Below are 12,455 nucleotides of genomic sequence, written 5' to 3' on the forward strand. Positions count from 1 at the left end.
CTAGTTTCCTTTCCTTGTTTTAGTTTCGAATGTTTTCAAAGTAGGGCAGGACTATGAATATTTTGGGCCAATGTTTATATCTTTAGCGTGGCCTTGGATGGTTGTATACTTTTTTCTGAATCAATATACTACAAAATTACCGATCAAAAAAAAAAACCTATGACTTTGTTTTCCTGAACTATTTGTGTGCATTGTGCCAGGTTTGTTTAATTGATTCACTTTTTCATTTAAAATAAAAATTTAGAGTTGAGCATCTATTTTGGAAAACCAAATCTAGAATAAGGAGAACATTAAGAAAATATAGGTGCAGTAATTGCAAACTCTCAATCTTGTATGCATTAATCTTCCTTCATGAATCCATGAGATAGGTGCCATATTGATTCACTTTTTCATTTAAAATAAAAATTTAGAGTTGAGCATCTATTTTGGAAAACCAAATCTAGAATAAGGAGACCATTAAGAAAATATAGGTGCAGTAATTGCAAACTCTCAATCTTATATGCATTAATCTTCCTTCATGAATCCATGAGATAGGCGCCATGTGCCATGTCCAACCCTAAATGTTAGACAACAATTCAAAGAATAGTCTTCAGTTCTAGATATCAAAATCATCACAAATGAAAACTTCAATGATCGGCCAAATTCAAAATGTTTAGGTTCCAAGTATACCATTATTCAATCTTGTGTATATAGAGAAGGTGTAGATAGCAAAATTAGCTAAAGAGCTAGATGATGGCCAAATATTAACAACCCATTTACTGAATATAAAAACCCTCTAACTCTCTATTTCCCTAGACTAACTTTGTGCACTTGTTAAATGACTATTTGTAGTCAATTTGTGTAATTGATTAAGTTTCTTCATTTAAAATAACTTAGAACAATACCTCATTTTTGGAAAAGCAATTTGCGAAAAAGGAAACCATTTAAAAAATTTGGGTGTAGTAGAAGTTGCAAACTCTCAATCTGGCCTGCAACAATCTTCCTTCATGAATCTATGAGATATTAGGTTAGACCTTGAGTGTTAGGCAACAGCTAAAAGAATAGTCTTCAGTTCTATACATCAAAATCATTGAACATGAAAACTTCATCAACAATAGGAGCCCAAATTCAAAAAACATTAGGTTACAAGTATACCATTAATCAATCATGTGTATGGAAAGGAGATGTGCAGATAGAAAAACTAGCTAGAAAGCTAGATAATGGTCAAATATTAATGACAAATTTACTGAATATTAATACTTAAAACCTGTGACTCTGTTTTTCTAGACTATTCTTGTACACTTGTTTAATGACTTGTAGTGGTATGTTTATCTGACTCAATTTCTTCATTTAAAATAAAAAAATTAAGCTAGCCTCAATTTTGGAAAACCAAATTAGGAAAAAGGAGACCATTAAGAAAATATAGGTGTAGTAGAAGTTGCAAATTCTTAGTCTGGTCTGTAACAATATATATATAGATATATATATAAAATTTGCCAAAATGAAAATGCTCAAGTCTCAAAAATGTCATTACACAATGAAAACTCAAATTACAATAAATATTTAATATTCATGTTCTTCATTAGAAGCATCAAAGTCAATATCAGCATTTGGTTCAATTTCATTTGAACCACAATTCAATCGGATTGCCACTGCCACTAGCTGTGTCAAGTGTAAAATCTGGTTAATTTCCATTTTTTAAACATTTGACAAAATGCCAAATCATAACACAAGGAAATTGATTTCACAAAACATAAGCAAACAGCTGCTACATATGCATAATGTAAATCAACTGAAATCAATCTCATTATTGTTCATATAAAGTTTACTAACCCTATGTCCATAGGTGTAGCTCACAAATGCAACTGAAATGATATATAATTGCTTGCTTGCTGGCATATTCTAATCAAAAATGTTGTCACAAAGCTATGAAGAGTGAAACTGAGGTTTTAATGTATGAAACTATGCTTGGGTATGGTTTGGGCTCTTACTGGGTGCCTAGGTTCTCTGTGAGTCCTTTGTGTCATCTCATCCCTACGGATGAGTTCTCTGTGAGTCCTTTGTGTCATCTCATCCTTTGTGAGTATTTTTGAGACTCGAGGGTTTTAACAAGTTTTATCTCATCCTTATGAGGCAAAAATCAATTGCCCCCTTTGCATCTACAAGGAATAATACTATTCTGGATCAAAAACATTGTTTGAGAGCAGAGAGATCCTTTGTCCATAGATGTGTTTCAGTTTCTTTATTGATGATTGACCATACCATACATAAAATAGCTATATTATGTATATAAGGTAAGAGTGTACCCAAGGGTGAAATGATCATGGAGACCTGGTGATGTTAGGAATTTGTTCATTGAATTTCATTGTTTGTATAATAGTCATACCTTAACACAATTGTTCGAGAGAGGGTAAAATGTTATGAGTTTGACTATATAATATTTGTGAAGAAGCTTTAATTTCTAGAAAGTAATCAACAAACGAGATGTTGTAAGGGTAATATACATGACAATGTAGTTACCAATTACGAGTGAGTAGATGAAACAATCAAGTAATGGATTGCATGATTGACAAAGGAGTAAGGCGTGGTGTTTATTAATTCTTGGACGATGTTGAATTTTAGCTTTAATTGGTGCATCAATATAACGAATGGCATTCTTGAGTGGTTTATTGCATCAGCATTTATAATAAGAGTCATCAAACATATATAAGTATCAACACTTTGTTTCTTCCATAGTTACAATTTTGTCAGTGTCAACACGTACCTTTAGTGATGGGAGAGTTTTTGGTGATAGGATTTTAACTAGTCCATAAATGTATGTGTGCCATTGTATGCAGCATATCTATATATATATATATAGGAATTAGGGTTTTACCAAGTAAATCCACTAAATAACCCAATTAACACAATTACATTGAAAGAGGGTTGAACCTAGTAGATCTAGCCTCAATCTAAATGAAGAAAGGGTTGTGATTCTAATTGAATTCAACTAGTTATTAATGGTTATCCTCTTTCTTAGTTGAATTTGGAATGTAGTTATAAAATTAGGGCAAAATGAGAGACATTTGAGGTAACTTGACAATACAGAATGCCCTGATTTTTCGGGCCCCAAGTGGCACAGATCCACCCTGGTCCTTCGAATCTTCCACCGTTGAAAGCTGAACCTGTTCGTCACTGCTGTTTCCTAAGTACAGCTCCTACACCTGTTTCTTGCGCACAAAAAGAGGGAAAGATGTTGTGGATAGGGGTTTGCCTAAGTCAAACACCGGGTTACGAATTAACTTGTAATGTCCCCATTTCCTAGGTCAATATCTTTCGCAGAGGTAAGCCTATTAGCAAGGTTCCTATAGGCTAATGCAGTGGATGGGGGACCCATTCCGAGGGGGCAGATGACTTTGGGAAGGCATATGAGTCGTTTCTCGAGCTTTGGGCTAGTTTCCTATTTTTTACGAAGGGCTCCTATTTTTTAGGGAGTGACTGTTGGTTCACCCGGAGCTTGGGAAGCATGGCAGTAGACTTTGGGAGCATCCTCAGTTGTTCAAGGACTGTCTCCTTAATTTTAAAGACTTTCCTATTTTTTAGGAGCAGATTGGTAGTCACTTGTAGACCCACCAGGATGTCGGGAAGATTGGTAGGGAGCTAGTGGAGCATTTATAGTTGATGAAAAGTAGTCTCCTACTTTTTAGGAGAATCCCCAATTTTTAGGGGGAGACAGACAGTTGGTCATCCACACCTAGACATCGGTCGGGTATCAATTGCGACAGCAACTCTAAATTGAAGGTGATTGGAGGATGGCCTTGGAATAATAATAAAATGTTAATGTAATAGCTTTAATATTTTAATTAATTGAATAAGTGTTATTTAATAATAATATTGTTTTATATTATTGGAATAAAGTAATTTAAATAAAGTGTCCAAGGGGGACCACCTAGTGGCATGACCCCTAGGACCCTTAATAAGTTGTTTTTAAAATAGCTTAATATTAAAGAAAGGAAGACATTTTAATAAATTAAAAGGGAAGCCCTCTTAATTAAAAGGGAAGACATTCTATATTTCAATAGTTTTTATTTCCAGCCCTCTTTTCTGTTATTGCACTTCATTTGTTGTCAAAACTCGGAAAAAAAAAAAGATCAGAAAACTTCCAAAAACAAAAAAAATCAGAAAAATAAACAAAAAGAATCCAAAAAAAATCAGACCAGCAAGTGTGATCCGGGAGTGGATCATTACATAACCTTGAACAAAATAATGCAAATACTCAAATAAATGTTAAGGAGATGTACCTCAGATTTGCAATTGTTGATGATAATGCATAGCTTTTCGAATGAAACATATACGTGTTTGCATGAAGATTGATGTAACTTTGCTCCACAATTCTTGAATGATGAATATGCAACCTTGAATCTCTAAAGATGTTTGATAATGAATGCTTCACGGATGCACAAATACTTTACGTATTGATAGGATGTCTTTATATAGGGTTCCCCTAGCTATATTACCGATTAGGCTAACCTCTAACGGTCGTGTAGCCATGGGGACCAAATGCCATCAGGGAGATATAGGGCCTGCCCCTTTTCAAATTGGGGTCTGCTTTAGGGGGACTAGAACATTTTGGGGCGCCCTGGTCCATTCCAAGGCATCCCACGTCTTGGCCCTCCAGCAAATAGGACGAAAACAAAGAGAAAGGGGGGAGGGGATCCCATGATGGGGCCCACCAAAGGGTGTTCATGACATCAAAAATGGGGAATAGGGTCAAATCAAACCTAGAGAGGGGATGAGGATAGGGCATGCTAAAGTAGGAGCACAAATATAAGGTGTAAATTGGACCGGTTACAACTTACAACGCTACATGTATATGTATATGTATATGTATTATATGCATATGCATATGCACATGTGTACATGTACATGTACATTTGCATTTATATATACATATACGTATATGTATATGCATATGCATATGCACATGTGTACATGTACATGTACATGTATGTGTACATGTGCATATACACATGTACATGTACATGTACATGTACACATGTGCATATGCATATGCATATACATATACGTATATGTATATATACATTGATTTTGGGGTTTCAAGTTCTGCATGTTTCAGGTTATACTCAGTGGGTTTTTCTTTTTAGTTTAGATTTTATCCAGAATTTCAAGTTCTTTCATGTTTCAGATTATACTCCGTTGTTTTTTCTTCGATTCAGATTTTATCCAGAGATCATATTGATCCTTGAATAGGATCCATGTCCTCTTGCTCCGGGTGCTCCCAAGAGGATTGTACTGTTAATATAGACTGCTCCTTGCCTGATTCCATGACTATTGGCCTATGACTACTGTCCTCCTATGGAATACCAAGCATATGTTATTCAGTTTTATACCATACACGATTCTTTATACCATGTATGTCGATTGCGAGGTGTATTTCTATCTCATATTTCCATGGTTGTTCATAAGGTAACACATCCTATACTTCATTGTATAGGGTATACCCGTTGCTATAGGCTTGTGAACAACATTTAATACTCCTTTTTATCACTTCTTGACCTCTTCCCATCTTTCACATTCTGCTCTGCCAAAAGCGAGAAATCAAGAGCCCTACTTATCGGAAGGTTCAGATATCTTAATTATAGGCTTTTGCAAAACACCACGAAATATCAACCTAAAGGCACCTATTTACTTTCTTGATAAGGTGAGGTTTCAGGGCAGCATTCGTAAGCTATTATAGAGTCTAGATCGATTTGGTATTTTGATAATAATTAGGCATGGATCAAACATGCGACAAACATATTGGGCATGAAGCAAACACATAAATATATGTAAGACATAATGCATACACGTAAATACATGTAAGCCATGAAGCATACCCATGTATGTATGCATGTAAGGCGTAAAACATGAAGTATACACGTAAAGCTTGTCGCATACACGTAAAGCATGAATCATACACATGAATACATGTAAAGCGTGAAGCATACACATAAAGCATGAATCATACACATGAATACATGTGAGGCATGAAGCATACATGTAAAGCATGAAGTATACACATGAATACACGTAAGGCATGAATCATACACATGAATATACGTAAGGCATAAATCATAAACATGAATACACGTAAGACATGAAGCATACACATAAATACACGTAAGGCATGAAGCATGTACATAAATATAAGGCATGTACAAGTAAATACACATAAGGCATGAATCATACACATAATTACACGTAAGGCATAAAGTATACACATAAATAGACATAAGGCGTGTAGTATACAATAAGGTGTGAAGTATACAAACATAAATACACATAACGCATGAAGTATGCACTTAAATACGCATAAGACATGAATCATGCACATAAATACACATAACGCATGAAACATACATAATTCGATGTAAGGCATGAAGCATACACGTAAATAGACATAAGGCATGAAGTATACACATAAATACACATTAGGGATAAAGCATGCACAGAAATACACATAAGGCATGAAGCATGCAAGTAAATACACATAAGCATCAAGCATACACATAAGGCATGAAGTATACACCTAAAAAGACATAAGGCATAAAGTATACACATAAATACATGTAAGGCATGAAGCATACAAGTAAATACATGCAAGGCATGAACGATACACATAATAGACATAAGGCATGAAGTATACAAATAAATACCGATAAGGCGTGAATCATGCACATAAATACACAGAAATACACATAAGGCATGAAGCATACACATAAATAAACGTAAGGCGTAAGCATACACATAAATGGACGTAAGGCATGAAGTATTTAATGTACACACATAAATACACGTCAGGCATGAAGCATGCACATTAATACACATAAGGCATTAAGCATACACATAATTACACGTAAGGCATGAAGCATACACATAAATAGACGTAAGGCATGAAGTATAGACATAAACACATATAAGGCACGAAGCATGCACATAAATACGCGTGAGGCATGAAGCATGAAGCATACACATAAATACCATAAGACATGAAACATACACATAAATACACGTGAGGCATGAAGTATACACATAAATAGATGTAAGGCATGAAGTATATACAAATACATATAAGGTATGAAGCATGTACATAAATACACGTAAAGCATGAAGCATACAAGTATATACACGCATAAATACACATAAGGCATGAAGTATACACATAAAATACGTAAGGCATGAAACATGTACATAAATACACGTAAGGCATGAAGCATACAAGTAAATACACGCAAGGCATGAAGGATACACATACATAGATGTACGACATAAAGTATGCACATAAATACATGTAAGGCATGAAGCATGCAGATAAATACACATAAGGCATGAACCATGCACATAAATACACAAAAGGCATGAGCATACAAGTAAATACATGTAAGGCATGAACCATACACACAAATATAGTTAGGGCATGAAGTATACAGTGTACACACATAAAAACACATAAGGCATGAAGCATGCACATTAATACACATAAAGCATGAAGCATAAACATAAATAGACATAAGGCATGAAGCATACACATAAATACATGTGAGGCATGAAGCACGCAAGTAAATACACGTAAGCGTGAAGCATGCACATTAATACACGTAAGGCATGAAGCATACACATAAATACACAGAAGACATGAAGCAGACACATAAATACACGTAAGCATGAAGCATGCACATTAATGCACGTAAGGCATGAAGCGTACACATAAATACACAGAAGGCATGAAACATACAAGTAAATGCATCTAAGGCATGAAGAATACACATAAATAGTGGTAAGGCATAATGTATACAGTGTACACACATAAATACACATAAGCCATGAAGCATGCACATTAATACAAATAAGGCATGAAGCATACACATAATTACACGTAAGCATGAAGCATGCAAGTAAAAACACGTAAGCATACACATAAATACATATAAGGCATGAAGCATACACATAAACACACATAAGGCATCAAGTATACACATAAATAGATGTAAGGCATGAAGTATACACACATAAATACACATAAGGTATGAAGCATGTACATAAATACACATAAAGCATGAAGCATACAAGTAAATACACGCATAAATACACATAAGGCATGAAGTATACACATAAAAAGACCTAAGGCATGAAGTATACACACATAAATACACATAAGGCATGAAGTATACACATAAATAGATGTAAGGCATGAAGTATACACACATAAATACACATAAGGTATGAAGCATACACATAAACACACATAAGGCATGAAGTATACACATAAATAGATGTAAGGCATGAAGTATACACACATAAATACACATAAGGTATGAAGCATGTACATAAATACACATAAAGCATGAAGCATACAAGTAAATACATGCATAAATACACATAAGGCATGAAGTATACACATAAAAAGACCTAAGGCATGAAGTATAAACAGAAAAAGACCTAAGGCATGAAGTATACATATAAATAGATGTAAGGCATGAAGTATACACACATAAATACACATAAGGTATGAAGCATGTACATAAATACACATAGAGCATGAAGCATACAAGTAAATACACATAAGGCATGAAGTATACACATAAAAAGACCTCAGGCATGAAGTATACACATAAAAAGACCTAAGGCATGAAGTATACACACATAAATACACACAAGGCATGAAGCATGTACATAAATACACGCAAGCCATGAAGCATATAGGTAAATACACGCAAGGCATTAAGCATACGCATAAATACACATAAGGTATGAAGTATGCACATAAGGCATTAAGTATGCACATAAATACACAGAAGGCATGAAGCATGCACATAAAAACACAAAAGGCATGAAGCATACACATAAATACACAGAAGGCATGAAGCATACACATAAATACACATAAGGCATGAAATACACATAAATACACATAAGGCATGAAATACACATAAATACACATAAGGCATGAAGTATAAACATAAATAGACATAATGCATGAAGTAAATGGTGATGGGGAAATTCACACTTCTGTCAACACAAAATAAAATGCATCGAGTACATCCTAATCTCTCTTGTATAAGGAAATCATGTATGCCTTTTGACTGACCAAACAAGATAACATCAAGATTTCTAATGTCAAGTCATGACTAAGCTTAGGATAACTTAGGGCTGATGTCATTAGCTAGTAATCACGAGGGAATCTATGCATCTGACAAGCTAGTCTGCATCTAATATGGCTATTTGATGATGCTTTACTCCTCAAACTAGATAAAATAAAGAGCAAAAGGATATGGTTTAGGAAACCTAAGGACAGTGATAGTAACGGTTGGTGTTGTCGATAGACAGATTTCACATAAAATTAACTCCTACTTAGCAAGAGATACACTCACAACGCCACAGAAACAGTGCAATCTTTAAAGGGAAATAAAAGGATTTTCAAACCATGAACATTCATTAAGTACCCAATTCTAGTGCAACTTAGATGAACATTCATGGTTGAACTAACAACAATAGAAGGCTCAGACTAACCATGCACAAAGACCTACAGTCAACAAGCCTCTAATGGTATGAACCTGAAATCAATCGGATACCCTCACACTCCAGCATTAAAATCGTTGAACTTTAGCTAATTTGATGAAAAAACCATGCAAACAGGAGAGAGCAAATGGCAAAACACCATGCTTCAATGCTTTATTCACTTGCTTCAACTACCATTACTACAATTTCTACTCAACTTTCCTACTGGACTCCTAATTCCACTTCTAATATCTATTGCCTACCTCTATTTTCTAACCTTCTAATCTCTTAAAATTCTAAACCCATACAATGAGAGAGGCATTGGCCTTTTATAGTTTTTACATTCTGAATCAATGGCCAAGATTAAATCCACTCAATGGCCCATATTCGACTTCCAGAAACCCTAACAGCTTTTGGTTAATGGTCTCAACCACCATCAACCACCTTTTCAGCTACTTTCAACTGCCTTCAATTGATCTCACTAAAAGACAGCGGTTCACAAGGCTCAAAACACAAAAAGACAAACTTGGTAGCTGGGAGAACAAATAACTTTTGGCGCCCCTTTGAATTGCATTAAATTGGGCCAAGAAGTAGTTATCTTACAATAAAATAATTGCCATTACAATAACTTCAAATTTTTGTCATCTCCAACTGTTCTTTCTCTGTTTATGCATGTATTCTACAGCATTCTTGTGTCTATAACTGTCTTACAAGGTCTTGGGAATGGCATCATTTGGCTTTCGGCACTGTAGTAATGGTCTTTATCCACATGCTATTCATTGGCACTTCTCTATGAACATACCTTCAATCCTATGCTCCAGATTTCCTCTCATTGCCTTATTGGTGGTCTCTATCTCTTTGATCCTTCCATCTCTCGGATTCCTTTGGTGGTCACCTTACCCTGAATGGACAAACAAGTTCAAGGATCAACCACATTTTCATAGTACTCAATCCTCACTATCACATTCCTTCCCCACTTGAACACACGTCATCACTCATTCTTTCACTCATTCCTTGAAGGAACTCAAATTGATTTGCCCCTTGTGATGCAACATTTCATCCTGTTGAACAACATTATGTAATCATGTCTAAGAGAGTCCTTTTGGCCTTAGGAAAGTGATCCAAGAAGAACCAAGGATCAAACTTAGCTCATATATACTTTGCACCATTTTAGTCTAATACACGAAAGTGAGTGATAGGACCCATGATGTCACTTTCTAACCTATGGTAACAGCACTGAGTTGAAAGAAGGCTATGCAGTATAAACCCATTTAAAATATTTTTATAAAAAGCAGCCAAAGGTTCACTAAAGGCTACCAATCTAAAACCACAAATCCATTAACACGGATGCTTTTAAATATCTAAAACCTAAGAGCTAAAGAACCTGCTGGTATGAGAGAAAAGCTTAGGGAAACCTCTGCTATGACATGCGCCCATTCTGAAACTAAAATTTCACCAATACTTGCAAAGAAAGCTTTGACATAATAGGTTACTAAATACTTTTGTTTTTGATGTATTGGTGAAGCTCAAAATCTAAATCCTTTGATACACTTCCTTTAACATCATCCCTCTGAACCAACTATAGACAAAAGCTGAGAGAAAGGATCTGCCGGATTTAGAGAAAAGCTTAACAAAAACTATGCTCTCGCATATGCCCATTCTGTAATTAAAATTTCACCAATACTTGCAAAGAAAGCTTTGACATAATAGGGTACTAAATACTTCTGCTTTTATGTATTGCTGAGGCTCAAATTGTAAATTCTTTGCTAGACTTCCTTTACCATCATCCCTCTAACCTACCACAATATCAGTCTACTTTTTTTTAAGTTCACTAAATGGCTTCCAAATTAATTAACCTAATTTTTATTTTGCTGGACTTATTTTGGATTACTGAGAACTATAAAATAATATACCTATCTTGCAAACTGGGGAGATGTTCAAAATTACCATTCTTTTATTAATGTCTTGATGGAATGAGAAAGGATTCACAATAACAAACAACTCACAGGAAAGAAACAGACCTTCTTAGATATTGTTGCTTGTCGATTTAAAACAATCTCATTGGGAAAGATGATTTGCACTACTTGGAAGTTTGTTAATCTTCCGATAAGGCACATCCAATGAGAGTGTCCAAATAGCCCAAATAGCCAGAAGACTCAAATGACTGGAAAAATTTATTAATCTTGCTTTACTCAAATTGGATCTTTGATGCACAAAATGGGAAATAAAAGCAACAATTAATTGGTCAAGCTCAACTTGCTTACTCTCAGTAACTGAGGATTGTTTGAGGTTAACACTAGCTTGATTCTGATAAGACTTAATGGTTTTCAGTTGTGAGTCAAACAAAATTTTATTAATTAATTTCCAATAATAGATTTTAGTAAAATACAAAATAGTAAATTTGGGTCTCTTCTGAATCTCTCACTGCTAAAAAGATGGAATTTACAGAATAAATCATATGCTACATAGTTAACCCATAGATATCAAAAACTTATAGCACTCATGATAAAACCTTTTATCTATTCTAAGACAGACATGATTGAACCTTCTATCTATTCTATATCAAAGACCACCCCCTAGGGTCCATTAACTATAAATATATTGAAACATAGCCTGGAAGTGCTTGAGAAATTGTGTCTTACAATTCTCTAGTTGCTAGAAAGATGGAATTTGCATTGTGAGTCATTTACTACATAACCAACCCATAAAAATTTATTGTTTGAAAGCACTCATTATTAAAGCTTGTATCTATTCTAAGATGAAAACTCCAAAGGGTCCATGAATTGTAAATATATTGGAAGATAACCCGAAAGGAAGTGTAAATTTCACTAGGAGAAACAAGCAATTAGAAGTCATAGCCACTTACCTTCAAATAGCAGCTCCATAGGGCCCTAGCCTTCACCTTCTCAAACTGCACAACTCTCCAACAACATATGGCC

Source organism: Cryptomeria japonica, chromosome 10 (genome assembly GCF_030272615.1).
Source record: "Cryptomeria japonica chromosome 10, Sugi_1.0, whole genome shotgun sequence".
NCBI classification, from domain to species: domain Eukaryota; kingdom Viridiplantae; phylum Streptophyta; class Pinopsida; order Cupressales; family Cupressaceae; genus Cryptomeria; species Cryptomeria japonica.